The sequence below is a fragment of the Oncorhynchus masou genome, chromosome 8 (assembly GCF_036934945.1).
Source record: "Oncorhynchus masou masou isolate Uvic2021 chromosome 8, UVic_Omas_1.1, whole genome shotgun sequence".
Taxonomy (NCBI): domain Eukaryota; kingdom Metazoa; phylum Chordata; class Actinopteri; order Salmoniformes; family Salmonidae; genus Oncorhynchus; species Oncorhynchus masou.
In genome coordinates, this window is record NC_088219.1 from 9,970,811 (window position 1) to 9,985,187 (window position 14,377).

The following is a 14,377-nucleotide window of genomic DNA, read 5'->3' on the forward strand; positions in this document are numbered from 1 at the left end:
ACTGTATTGCTGTTAACAAATACACTGTTACTGAGCTGTATTACTGTGAACATTCATTCTATGAATAAATAAGAATGTATGCATACCACGCTGTGCCTTGGTCCGATCCTTATAACGAACATGACAGAAGATCCCACCAGAAATGGACCAAGCAGCGTGTTCAGGAGGAATGGACCTGGGAGGAGATCCTGAATGGAGCAGGACCCTGGACGCAGAATGGGGAGTATCGCCGTCAGCGAAAGCGGAACGGCGAAATTACGAGGGGTTGTACCAACGAGACAAGCACGAGAGGCAACCCCATAAAAAAATTGGGAGGGGCACATGGGGAGATTGGCTGAGTCATGTTGGAGACCTGAGCCAACTCCTCGTGCTTACCGTGGGGAGCGTGTGACTGGTCAGACACTGTGTTACGTAGTGTTGCGCACGGTGTCTCCAGTTCACATTCATAGCCCGGTGCGCTCTATTCCAGCTCCTCGCATTTGCCGGGCTAGAATGGGCATCCAGCCAGGACGCATTGTGCCAGCTCTACATTCCAGATCTCCAGTGCGCCTCCACAGTCCAGAGCTTCCGGCGACAGTTCCCAGTCCAGAGCTTCCGATGTCAGTTCCCAGTCCAGTGCTTAGGGCGACAGTTCCCAGTCCAGAGCTTCCCGCGACAGTTCCCAGTCCAGAGCTTCCAGGAACAGTACCCAGTTCAGAGCTTCCGGCAACGTTTCACAGTCCGGAACCTCCAACGTCTGGCCACAGTCCGGAACCTCCAACGACGGGCCACAGTCCGGAACCTCCAACCTCCAAATAAGAATGTACGTGTACAACGCTGCGCCTTGGTCCGAGTGACAAGACAAAAGATTTGAAGTGCCTTTGAATGGTGTATGGCAGTAGGTGCCTGGCGCACCGGTGGAATGCTTTTGACTCCTTGTAAAGTCTATTCCCCAACGAATTTACGGTTCTGAGGGCAAAAGTGGATGCAACCGAATATTAGGAAGGCGTTCCTAATGTTTTGTACACTCAGTATGATCCTCACTTTAGACTTCTAATCAGGAAATGTGATATTAATATGGTGTGCTCCCACATTAGATATTCCAAAGAATGTTTACCGTCACATAAAATGAGTGATAAGGCAACTGGTTTTGAAAGTCAGTTATTTTTGTTATCTCTTTTCACAGAGCATGTTAAATATTTACGCTGTGAACATAGTGAAAGTGAGGGCTTTAAAAGCTACATTCTGTGATTGGTAAATACATTTTTTCGGGGGACTTTGAAATTAATTCTATATTAGCCATTGATTGTTAAAGAACGTAATTGAAATGCATCATGAGCTTAGTTCAACTGTCTTACCCAATCAGAAGCCTATAGAACGTCTACACCCCCTTGAACTGTTTTTACTTTTTTCAATCTTCACCAATGATCTGCTACTGGTACTAAGTGAAGCCTGTGTGTCTGTTTACGCTGACGACTCAACATTATACACGTCAGCTACCACAGCAAGTGAAATCACTGCAACACTTAACGAAGAGCTGCAGTCACTTTCAGAATGGGAGGCAAGTAATAAGCTAGTGATACATATTTAAAAAACTAAAAGCATTGTGTTTGGGACAAATCATTCACTAAACCTCAAATAAATCTTGTAACGGATCATGTGGAATAGGAGACTAAACTGCTTGGTGTAACCCTGGATGGTAAACTGTCATGGTCAAAACATATCGATGCTATGTTGACATTGCTATTAACAAAACTAGTTTTGTCTTACCTGGACTACTGCCCAATCATATGGTTGTGCCCCAAAGAGGGACATGGCAGCACGTCTGGCACTTAAATGTACACACAGAGCTTGCATTAATGACATGCATGTCAGTCTCTCCTGGCTTAAAGCAGAGGAGAGATTGACTTCATCACTACTTGTCTTTGTGAGAGGTATTGACATGTTGAAAGCAGCGAGCTGTCTTTTTGAACTACTGGCGCACAGCTAGTACACCCATGCATACCCCATAAGACATGCCACCAGAGGTCTCTTCACAGTCCCCAAGTCCAGAACAGACTATGGGAGGCACACAGTACTACATAGAGCCCTGACTACATGGAACTCTTTTCCACATCAAATACCTCATGCAAGCAGTAAAAAAATAATAATACAAATTAAATAAACATGCTACACCTTATGGAACACCACAGACTGGGAAGAGACACACACGCCAGCACACACACTCTACACACACATACATTGTAATATTGTTGTATGGTGGTTTTATACATGTTGTATTGTAGATGTGTAGTGGTGTAATAATGTTGTATGATGTACTGTGTTATTATAGTTTTGTGTGTGATGTAATAATAATAACTGCCTTAATGTGTTGGGACTCCATGAAGATCCGGGATGCTGACCTTCTAGGCAGAGTTCTTCTGTCCAGTGTCTGTGTTCTGTTGTCCATCATAATCTTTTCTTTTTATTGGCCAGTCTGAGATATATCCTTTTCTTTACAACTCTGCCTAGAAGGCCAGTATCCCAGAGTCGCCTCTTCACTGTTGACGTTGAGACTGGTGTTTTGCGGGTACTATATTTAATGAAGCTGCCAGTTGAAGACTGGACTCTGTACTTGCCCTCTTGCTCAGTTGTGCACCAGGGCCTCCCACTCCTCTTTCTATTCTGGTTAGAGTCCGTTTGCGCTGTTCTGTGAAGGGAGTAGTACACAGCGTTGTAAGAGAACTTCAGTTTCTTGGCAATTTCCCACATGGAATAGCCTTTGAATTCCATGCTGTCACAGTTACCAGCCCTTTCAAGCTTAACATCCTTATCATTTATCGCCCTCCAGGTTCCCTCGGAGAGTTCATCAATGAGCTTGATGCCTTGATAAGCTCCTTTCCTGAGGACGGCTCACCTCTCACAGTCGTGGGCAACTTTAACCTCCCCACGTCTACCTTTGACTCATTCCTCTCTGCCTCCTTCTTTCCACTCCTCTCCTCTTTTGACCTCACCCTCTCACCTTCCCCCCCTACTCACAAGGCAGGCAATACACTCGACCTCATCTTTACTAGATGCTGTTCTTCCACTAACCTCATTGCAACTCCCCTCCAAGTCTCCGACCACTACCTTGTATCCTTTTCCCTCTCGCTCTCATCCAACACTTCCCACACTGCCCCTACTCGGATGGTATCGCGCCGTCCCAACCTTCGCTCTCTCTCCCCCCGCTACTCTCTCCTCTTCCATCCTATCATCTCTTCCCTCTGCTCAAACCTTCTCCAACCTATCTCCTGATTCTGCCTCCTCAACCCTCCTCTCTTCCCTTTCTGCATCCTTTGACTCTCTATGTCCCCTATCCTCCAGGCCGGCTCGGTCCTCCCCTCCCGCTCCGTGGCTCGACGACTCATTGCGAGCTCACAGAACAGGGCTCCGGGCAGCCGAGCGGAAATGGAGGAAAACTCGCCTCCCTGCGGACCTGGCATCCTTTCACTCCCTCCTCTCTACATTTTCCTCCTCTGTCTCTGCTGCTAAAGCCACTTTCTACCACTCTAAATTCCAAGCATCTGCCTCTAACCCTAGGAAGCTCTTTGCCACCTTCTCCTCCCTCCTGAATCCTCCTCCCCCTCCCCCCTCCTCCCTCTCTGCAGATGACTTCGTCAACCATTTTGAAAAGAAGGTCGACGACATCCGATCCTCGTTTGCTAAGTCAAACGACACCGCTGGTTCTGCTCACACTGCCCTACCCTGTGCTCTGACCTCTTTCTCCCCTCTCTCTCCAGATGAAATCTCGCTTCTTGTGACGGCCGGCCGCCCAACAACCTGCCCGCTTGACCCTATCCCCTCCTCTCTTCTCCAGACCATTTCCGGAGACCTTCTCCCTTACCTCACCTCGCTCATCAACTCATCCCTGACCGCTGGCTACGTCCCTTCCGTCTTCAAGAGAGCGAGAGTTGCACCCCTTCTGAAAAAACCTACACTCGATCCCTCCGATGTCAACAACTACAGACCAGTATCCTTCTTTCTTTTCTCTCCAAAACTTTTGAACGTGCCGTCCTTGGCCAGCTCTCCCGCTATCTCTCTCAGAATGACCTTCTTGATCCAAATCAGTCAGGTTTCAAGACTAGTCATTCAACTGAGACTGCTCTTCTCTGTATCACGGAGGCGCTCCGCACTGCTAAAGCTAACTCTCTCTCCTCTGCTCTCATCCTTCTAGACCTATCGGCTGCCTTCGATACTGTGAACCATCAGATCCTCCTCTCCACCCTCTCCGAGTTGGGCATCTCCGGCGCGGCCCACGCTTGGATTGCGTCCTACCTGACAGGTCGCTCCTACCAGGTGGCGTGGCGAGAATCTGTCTCCTCGCCACGCGCTCTCACCACTGGTGTCCCCCAACAGCGAGTTGCAGTAATCCAGACGGGAGATGACAAGTGCCTGGATTAGGACCTGCGCCGCTTCCTGTGTGAGGCAGGGTCGTACTCTGCGGATGTTGTAGAGCATGAACCTACAGGAACGGGCCACCGCCATGATGTTAGTTGAGAACGACAGGGTGTTGTCCAGGATCACGCCAAGGTTCTTAGCGCTCTGGGAGGAGGACACAATGGAGTTGTCAACCGTGATGGCGAGATCATGGAACGGGCAGTCCTTCCCCGGGAGGAAGAGCAGCTCCGTCTTGCCGAGGTTCAGCTTGAGGTGGTGATTCGTCATCCACACTGATATGTCTGCCAGACATGCAGAGATGCGATTCGCCACATGGTCATCAGAAGGGGGAAAGGAGAAGATTAATTGTGTGTCGTCTGCATAGCAATGATAGGAGAGACCATGTGAGGTTATGACAGAGCCAAGTGACTTGGTGTATAGCGAGAATAGGAGAGGGCCTAGAACAGAGCCCTGGGGGACACCAGTGGTGAGAGCGCGTGGCGAGGAGACAGATTCTTGCCACGCCACCTGGTAGGAGCGACCTGTCAGGTAGGACGCAATCCAAGCGTGGGCCGCGCCGGAGATGCCCAACTCGGAGAGGGTGGAGAGGAGGATCTGATGGTTCACAGTATCGAAGGCAGCCGATAGGTCTAGAAGGATGAGAGCAGAGGAGAGAGAGTTAGCTTTAGCAGTGCGGAGCGCCTCCGTGATACAGAGAAGAGCAGTCTCAGTTGAATGACTAGTCTTGAAACCTGACTGATTTGGATCAAGAAGGTCATTCTGAGAGAGATAGCGGGAGAGCTGGCCAAGGACGGCACGTTCAAGAGTTTTGGAGAGAAAAGAAAGAAGGGATACTGGTCTGTAGTTGTTGACATCGGAGGGATCGAGTGTAGGTTTTTTTCAGAAGGGGTGCAACTCTCGCTCTCTTGAAGACGGAAGGGACGTAGCCAGCGGTCAGGGATGAGTTGATGAGCGAGGTGAGGTAAGGGAGAAGGTCTCCGGAAATGGTCTGGAGAAGAGAGGAGGGGATAGGGTCAAGCGGGCAGGTTGTTGGGCGGCCGGCCGTCACAAGAAGCGAGATTTCATCTGGAGAGAGAGGGGAGAAAGAGGTCAGAGCACAGGGTAGGGCAGTGTGAGCAGAACCAGCGGTGTCGTTTGACTTAGCAAACGAGGATCGGATGTCGTCGACCTTCTTTTCAAAATGGTTGACGAAGTCATCTGCAGAGAGGGAGGAGGGGGGGAGGGGGAGGAGGATTCAGGAGGGAGGAGAAGGTGGCAAAGAGCTTCCTAGGGTTAGAGGCAGATGCTTGGAATTTAGAGTGGTAGAAAGTGGCTTTAGCAGCAGAGACAGAGGAGGAAAATGTAGAGAGGAGGGAGTGAAAGGATGCCAGGTCCGCATGGAGGCGAGTTTTCCTCCATTTCCGCTCGGCTGCCCGGAGCCCTGTTCTGTGAGCTCGCAATGAGTCGTCGAGCCACGGAGCGGGAGGGGAGGACCGAGCCGGCCTGGAGGATAGGGGACATAGAGAGTCAAAGGATGCAGAAAGGGAAGAGAGGAGGGTTGAGGAGGCAGAATCAGGAGATAGGTTGGAGAAGGTATGAGCAGAGGGAAGAGATGATAGGATGGAAGAGGAGAGAGTAGCGGGGAGAGAGAGCGAAGGTTGGGACGGCGCGATACCATCCGAGTAGGGGCAGTGTGGGAAGTGTTGGATGAGAGCGAGAGGGAAAAGGATACAAGGTAGTGGTCGGAGACTTGGAGGGGAGTTGCAATGAGGTTAGTGGAAGAACAGCATCTAGTAAAGATGAGGTCGAGCGTATTGCCTGCCTTGTGAGTAGGGGGAAGGTGAGAGGGTGAGGTCAAAAGAGGAGAGGAGTGGAAAGAAGGAGGCAGAGAGGAATGAGTCAAAGGTAGACGTGGGGAGGTTAAAGTCGCCCAGGACTGTGAGAGGTGAGCCGTCCTCAGGAAAGGAGCTTATCAAGGCATCAAGCTCATTGATGAACTCTCCGAGGGAACCTGGAGGGCGATAAATGATAAGGATGTTAAGCTTGAAAGGGCTGGTAACTGTGACAGCATGGAATTCAAACGAGGCGATAGACAGATGGGTAACGGGAGAAAGAGAGAATGACCACTTGGGAGAGATGAGGATCCCGGTGCCACCACCCCGCTGACCAGAAGCTCTCGGGGTGTGCGAGAACACGTGGGCGGACGAAGAGAGAGCAGTAGGAGTAGCAGTGTTATCTGTGGTGATCCATGTTTCCGTCAGTGCCAAGAAGTCGAGGGACTGGAGGGAGGCATAGGCTGAGATGAACTCTGCCTTGTTGGCCGCAGATCGGCAGTTCCAGAGGCTACCGGAGACCTGGAACTCCACGTGGGTCATGCGCGCTGGGACCACCAGATTAGGGTGGCCGCGGCCACGCGGTGTGGAGCGTTTGTATGGTCTGTGCAGAGAGGAGAGAACAGGGATAGATAGACACATAGTTGACAGGCTACAGAAGAGGCTACGCTAATGCAAAGGAGATTGGAATGACAAGTGGACTACACGTCTCGAATGTTCAGAAAGTTAAGCTTACGTAGCAAGAATCTTATTGACTAAAATGATTGAAATGATACAGTACTGCTGGAGTAGGCTAGCTGGCAGTGGCTGCGTTGTTGACTTTGTAGGCTAGCTGGCAGTGGCTGCGTTGTTGACACTACACTAATCAAGTCGTTCCGTCGAGTGTAATAGTTTCTACAGTGCTGCTATTCGGGGGCTAGCTGGCTAGCTAGCAGTGTTGATTGCGTTACGTTACGTTAAAAGAACGACAATAGCTGGCTAGCTAACCTAGAAAATCGCTCTAGACTACACAATTGTCTTATATACAAAGACGGCTATGTAGCTAGCTAGCTACGATCAAACAAATCAAACCGTTGTACTGTAATGAAGTGAAATTAAAATGTGATACTACCTGTGGAGCGAAGCGGAATGTTGACCGGGTAGTTGAAGTTCTATTCGGTAGAGGTTGGCTAGCTGTTGGCTAGCTAGCTAGCAGTATCTCCTACGTTAAGGACGACAAATAGCTGGCTAGCTAACCTCGGTAAATTAAGATAATCACTTTAAGTCTACACACTCTAAACTACACAATTATCTTGGATACGAAGACAGCAAAGACAACTATGTAGCTAGCTAACACTACACTAATCGAGTCATTCATTTGAGTGTAATAGTTTCTACAGTGCTGGTGGACGGTGGACGTTAGCTAGCTGCTTAGCTAGCTGCTGGGCAGATAGCAGTGTAGACTATGTTAGGACGACGAAATACGATAATTACGCAATTATCTTTGATACAAAGACGGCTATGTAGCTAGCTAAGAAGAAATTGCTAAGATTAGACAAATCAAACCGTTGTACTATAATGAAATGTAATGAAAATGTAATGAAAAGTTATACTACCTGCGGACCGAAGTGTAGATGCGACCGCTCGCTCCAACCCGGAACCGGAAACCTATCATTGCTATGCAGACGACACACAATTAATCTTCTCCTTTCCCCCTTCTGATGACCAGGTGGCGAATCGCATCTCTGCATGTCTGGCAGACATATCAGTGTGGATGACGGATCACCACCTCAAGCTGAACCTCGGCAAGACGGAGCTGCTCTTCCTCCCGGGGAAGGACTGCCCGTTCCATGATCTCGCCATCACGGTTGACAACTCCATAGTGTCCTCCTCCCAGAGCGCTAAGAACCTTGGCGTGATCCTGGACAACACCCTGTCGTTCTCAACTAACATCAAGGCGGTGGCCCGTTCCTGTAGGTTCATGCTCTACAACATCCGCAGAGTACGACCCTGCCTCACACAGGAAGCGGCGCAGGTCCTAATCCAGGCACTTGTCATCTCCCGTCTGGATTACTGCAACTCGCTGTTGGCTGGGCTCCCTGCCTGTGCCATTAAACCCCTACAACTCATCCAGAACGCCGCAGCCCGTCTGGTGTTCAACCTTCCCAAGTTCTCTCACGTCATCCCGCTCCTCCGCTCTCTCCACTGGCTTCCAGTTGAAGCTCGCATCCGCTACAAGACCATGGTGCTTGCCTACGGAGCTGTGAGGGGAACGGCACCGCAGTACCTCCAGGCTCTGATCAGGCCCTACACCCAAACAAGGGCACTGCGTTCATCCACCTCTGGCCTGCTCGCCTCCCTACCACTGAGGAAGTACAGTTCCCGCTCAGCCCAGTCAAAACTGTTCGCTGCTCTGGCCCCCCAATGGTGGAACAAACTCCCTCACGACGCCAGGACAGCGGAGTCAATCACCACCTTCCGGAGACACCTGAAACCCCACCTCTTTAAGGAATACCTAGGATAGGATAAAGTAATCCTTCTCACCCCCCTTAAATGATTTAGATGCACTATTGTAAAGTGGCTGTTCCACTGGATGTCATAAGGTGAATTCACCAATTTGTAAGTCGCTCTGGATAAGAGCGTCTGCCAAATGACTTAAATGTAAATGTAAATGTAGAATAGGAATAGACGGGGTCGGGGCTTTGTTTCTGGACATTTTGAGACGTTTCGAACCAACAAATGCTGATTCTCCAGATACTCAACTAGTCTAAAGACGGCCAGTTGTATTGCTAGTTTAATCAGAACAACAGTTTCAGCTGTACTAACATAATGGCAAAAGGGTTTTCTATTGATTATTTAGCCTTTTAAAATGATGACTTGGAGCACAGGAGTGATTGTTGCTGATAATGGGCCTCTGTGCGCCTATGTAGATATTCCAGAAGAAATATGCCGTTTCCAGCTAAAATAGTAATTTACATCATTAACAATGTCTACACTGTATTTCTGATAAATTCTATTTTAATAGACAAACAAATGTGCTTTTCTTTCAGAAAACAAGGACATTTCTAAGTGACCCCAAACTTTTGAACCGTGGTGTACATATGGACGGACTGACAGACAGATGGACAGACCCAGAGGCTGACAGCCTTGTCTCTTCCTCACCATAGCAGTAGAGGATCACCTGTCCACGAGAGATGTCTCTGGATATTCTGAGCAAGACAGATACTCCATCTGTCACAGAGCGAGAAGTACAACAGGGAACAGGACTCTCTCTGCTTCTACATCTGCATTGCTTGCTGTTTGGGGATTTAAACTGGGTTTCTGTATAGCACTTTGTGACATCGGTTGATGTGATTGACAGTAGAAACCAGTTCATCAGTAGAGCATAGGTCCGGTTGAGGTGAGTCCAAGTGAGCAGTGTGTGTGATTAGTTCTGAAAGTGAGGCTGGTGTTGGGGCTGCAGGACTGGTTCAGAACACTCAGCGTGGGAAAAATCGCCGTGGCAATGCGCACGTCCTGGCTGGACTGGACCACAGTAAAGTCAACTGTAAAAACATGGAATGGTCATTATAAGGTCACACAGGAAGTATTTTATCTCTTCGTGCTTACTGAACATGTCTACCTTCCAAATGGCACCTTATTCCCTGCATTGTGAACTACTGTTGACCAGAGCCCCATGGGCCCTGGCAAAAGATGTAGTGCACTATATATGGAATTGGGTACCATTTGGAACACAGTGATAAGTATGATAAAGAACTTATGCTGATCTAAAAGTAACTCACCTGTGTCTCTAAGCAGGCTTACTGCCTGGGCGTGACACCGCAGTTTCAGCAAGTGTCCCAGAACTACACTTCCCAGCAGGCTTAGTTCTACCACCCAGCACCATCTCTCTTTCTCAACAATCCTCCTGGCCCTGCGATTGGTTGTTGTACTTCCTGCTCACACAGACACTCTCCCAGGACTCAGGTGGAGGTCTGGCTTGGCGGAGGCACAGTTAGAGTGGTGCAATGGGGATGGAGCACCGGTAGTGCAGGCTAGGGTTGGGGCTAATCAGGTAAAGGAGCAGGTGGTAGACGCTCAGGTAGGAGTCGCCATGGTAACACGCAGAGGGGTCGACAACGTTGTCCCAAGGCTCTCGTAGTATCACTGGACCCAGAATCCTTCTCCTTTGGGCTGATATTTTCTGTGATTAGTCACAAGAATGCCAGTTCTAAGCCATTCTTCTCTCTGATTTGTTTAGAATCACTGTCCTCATTTTCAATATCTCCTTAAGCCCTGCCTTCAACACCACCCTCAGTGCCAGCTGTCACATCACCCCCGGAGCCCTGAGCTCGGCTCTGATTGGACCCTCCCAGCGATGATGCCCCTCCCACACCCCCCTCTGAGCAGTACCAGGCGTAACTGCACCCCTCACACGGCACAGTGCTCACAATCTCCCCCAAACACCAATGACAATGCCTCTCCTTTGTCCCAAACACTTCTCCTCTTCTCTCAGTCACTCCTCTTCTCTCCATCCAACTCTGTCCCTTCCTCCCTTTCCCTCCCTCTGTCCACGGTATGAGCACACAGCTGTAAGCCCTGTCCTCCAATATCATCCCCCGGTCGTAGTTCCTTCTTGTGGCCACCAGGTGTCACCCTTTCCCAGGGCTGAATCAGACAGACACACCAGTGGAGAGACATGACACAGGAGCACTCCCATTCTGTTGCTACTGGGAGTTTGGGGACTTTGTGCCCCTGGGCCTGCTACACACACCCTCTGCCTGGTCCCCTTATCCCTGTCTGGGGGTGTTTAGCCCTTCTTCCTGGTTTTGTGGGTGGTTGAGGCACTTTATGAAACTGTCCTGTAGTTTGTGTTGCAGGTGACTGGGGTAGCCATGCCTCAGGGCTGTGTCGATGCCCTCAAAGCACTCCTGTGGGATGGAATTAAAGCTCTGAAGTCATAGAATGCAAACATGGAACACATGTGTTATTCATGTCTTTCTTTTTATTTTTGGTATTTGTGTGTATTGTTTTGTAATGTTAAAAACATGTATTTTTCTATCCATAGACACATCCTATGTGTTTTAATCAAATCAACTACAGTACCAGTTTGGACACACCTACTCATTCCAGGGTTTGATTGATTATGTCATTGAATTAAACCATTCAACAATTAATTTTGTTAATAACCTGTGGCACCATGGAATAAACTCTTACAACAACAACAATTCCATGTGAATCTGATAACTGGAATGTGTCAACATTTCAAGACACTTTATGTCATCCTATGTTCAGATATGTCCCAGACACTAACTGATCTGACATCATATTCTTTAAGTACCATACTCTCTCTACGTTAACCAAGGGCTTTCCAAGAGTCCATTCTGTAGAGTGGAGAGAAAAGGGGGAACGGTATTTATGGGGTCATAAACCTCACCAAACAGGGCAACGTCATGTCACTTCCCCTTTGTTGGGTTCAATCTAGCAATTATCCTGCAAGTTGCAAACCAACATAAAAATGATCGTGGGTTGTCCTGGTTGTGGACCATGGTTGCGGTCCCCCTCTCGTGATTGATCCGGGTTGGGTTTATGCGAATAAAGCAGGCCGCTCCAAGGCTGGGCAGCGGATGTCCGGATTGGTATCTCTGTTCCGGACCCGTCGTCTGTTCGTCCAGACTGGAAGATCTGGGCAGTAGCTTAGGTAGATGTTAACAACGCACTCACACACACTCATGAAATATATCATTACATTTTCTCCCAAATGAGCGGTGTTGTTGCACTAACTGATGGTTGTATGGGGAAGTTGTTTATGGCTCTATCACTTCCTAAGTGTCAAAGACAATCAATAAAAACAAACGATAGATACAAAATATAGTTATCACACCTTAATCATCTAATTGGACTGTATTCTATATACGTCCAAGGTGTTGGCAAAATGACCCTATCATGACATTGTCTAATGTCATATCTAGGGCATTCCTAATTTGCAGTGTGTTGCTAAGGTCGCTATCTTTTGTTGATAACCCTAACCTCCTGCCCAATGTATGACCATATTAGAGAGACATATTTCCCTCAGATTACACAGATCCACAAAGAATTCGAAAACAAATCCAATTTTGAAAAACTCCCATATCTACTGGGTGAAATTCCACAGTGTGCCATCAGAGCAGCAATATTTGTGACCTGTTGCCACGAGAAAAGGGCAACCAGTGAAGAACACGCACCATTGTAAATACAACCCATATCTATGCTTATTTATTTTATCTTGTGTCCTTTACCATTTGTACATTGTAAAAACACTGTATATATATATATATATAATATGACATTTGTAATGTCTTTATTGTTTTGAAACTCCTGTATGTGTGATGTCTACTGTTAATTTTTATTGTTTATTTCACTTTATATATTATCTACCTTACTTGCTTTGGCAATGTTAACACATGTTTCCCATGCCAATAAAGCCCTTGAATTGAATTGAATTGAATTGAGAGAGAGAGAGACAGACAGAGAGAGAGAGAGAAAATAGAAAGGGACAGCGAAGCACTGAAAATCCATTTGATTATTTTACTCGTCCTCAGTCCAAGGATTTTGACTTATTTTTTCAGTACCACCCAAAACAAACCCCTCAAAGAGTCATTCCCAATGTATTCTACTCCAAAGATGGCACACAGAAAATGTCTGACATACAATGAAGTAACTCCCTCCTTGTTCTGCTCAGTGTCTTGCATTTGCAAAACCTTCAGCCATTTGTCAAAGGAGGCATGCAGGCCTGGAAACATCCTCATCAGAGAGTACAGGAACATGAGAGAAGCAAGACCCATAGAGAAAGTGCAGAAGCCTTTTCCTCAGAGCAAAGCAGACATCTGTACCCTTCTGAGTGATAAGCAAATGTCAGTTCAACGAGACCTGGTCAGAAAGTGGAGGCAGGCAGGTCATGGAACGTGTGATTGATGTCGTTAAAGTTATTGTTAAATGTGTGCTTAGCTCCAGAGCACACAGACACGAAGCTGCATATAACTTGGAAAACACGGCCGACAATCATGGCTAGTTTCTTGAGCTTATATTGTTACTAGTGGTAATTACTTCCTTCTGTGACTCAGAATGTGGTTAGATACTCTTCCAACGCCACTAATCTCTTCCCCATTTCTGACCAGTGGAGGCTGGTGACTTGAAACATCGAGGAGGATGGGAGACCCACGGTATAGGCACGTAAAGCAGGGAGACAACAACGTGTGTTTCAATAATCGTCAAAGACTCATTATTTTAACCTAAAGCATTTAATACATTTATAGTACAATATTATGGGGAATGGGAGTGAGAGGGCTACTTAAAGTGACTAGTGTTCCAGTTATTAAAGTGACTAGTGTTCCAGTGACTAGTGTTCCAGTTATTAAAGTGACTAGTGTTCCAGTGACTAGTGTTCCAGTTATTAAAGTGACTAGTGTTCCAGTTATTAAAGTGGCTAGTGTTCCAGTGACTAGTGTTCCAGTTATTAAAGTGACTAGTGTTCCAGTTATTAAAGTGACTAGTGTTCCAGTTATTAAAGTGACTAGTGTTCCAGTGACTAGTGTTCCAGTTATTAAAGTGACTAGTGTTCCAGTTATTAAAGTGACTAGTGTTCCAGTGACCAGTGTTCCAGTTATTAAAGTGGCCAATGATATCAAGTATGTAGGTAGGCAGCCATCTCTCTGTGTTAGTGGTGGCTGTTTAACAATCTGATGGCCTTGAGATAGAAGCTGTTTTTCAATCTCTCTGTCCCAGCTTTGATGCACCTGTACTGACCTCACCTTCTGGATGGAAGTGGGGTGAACAGGTAGTGGCTCGGGTGGTTATTGTACTTGATGATCTTTTTTGCCTTCCCGTGTCATCGGGTGTTGTAGGTGTCCTGGAAGGCAAGTAGTTTGCCCCTGGTGATGCGTTGTGCAGACCACACTACCCTCTGGAGAGGCCTGCTTTTGTGGGCGGTGCAGTTGCCGTACCAGGCGGTGATACAGTCAAACAGGATGCTCTCAATTGTGCATCTGTAAAAGTTTGTGATGGTTTTCAGTGAAAATTCACATTTTGTCAGCCTCCTGAGGTTGAAGAGGCGCTGTTGCGCTTTCTCCACCACACTGTCTGGGCGTGGACCATTTCAGTTTGTTGGTGACATGTACACAGAGGAACTTCAAACGTTCCACCTTCTCCACTGCTGTCCCATCGATGTAGATAGG

At 47.7% G+C, this 14,377-nt stretch overlaps 2 pseudogenes; one reads left to right on the forward strand and one right to left on the reverse strand.

Moving 5' to 3' along the window:
* Positions 1-619: 619 nt before the first annotated feature.
* Positions 620-10,780, reverse strand: LOC135543737 (SET and MYND domain-containing protein 4-like; annotated as a pseudogene).
* Positions 10,781-12,968: 2,188 nt separating this feature from the next.
* The window catches only part of LOC135543738 (replication protein A 70 kDa DNA-binding subunit-like), a 139,165-nt pseudogene continuing 137,756 nt past the window's right edge, over positions 12,969-14,377 (forward strand).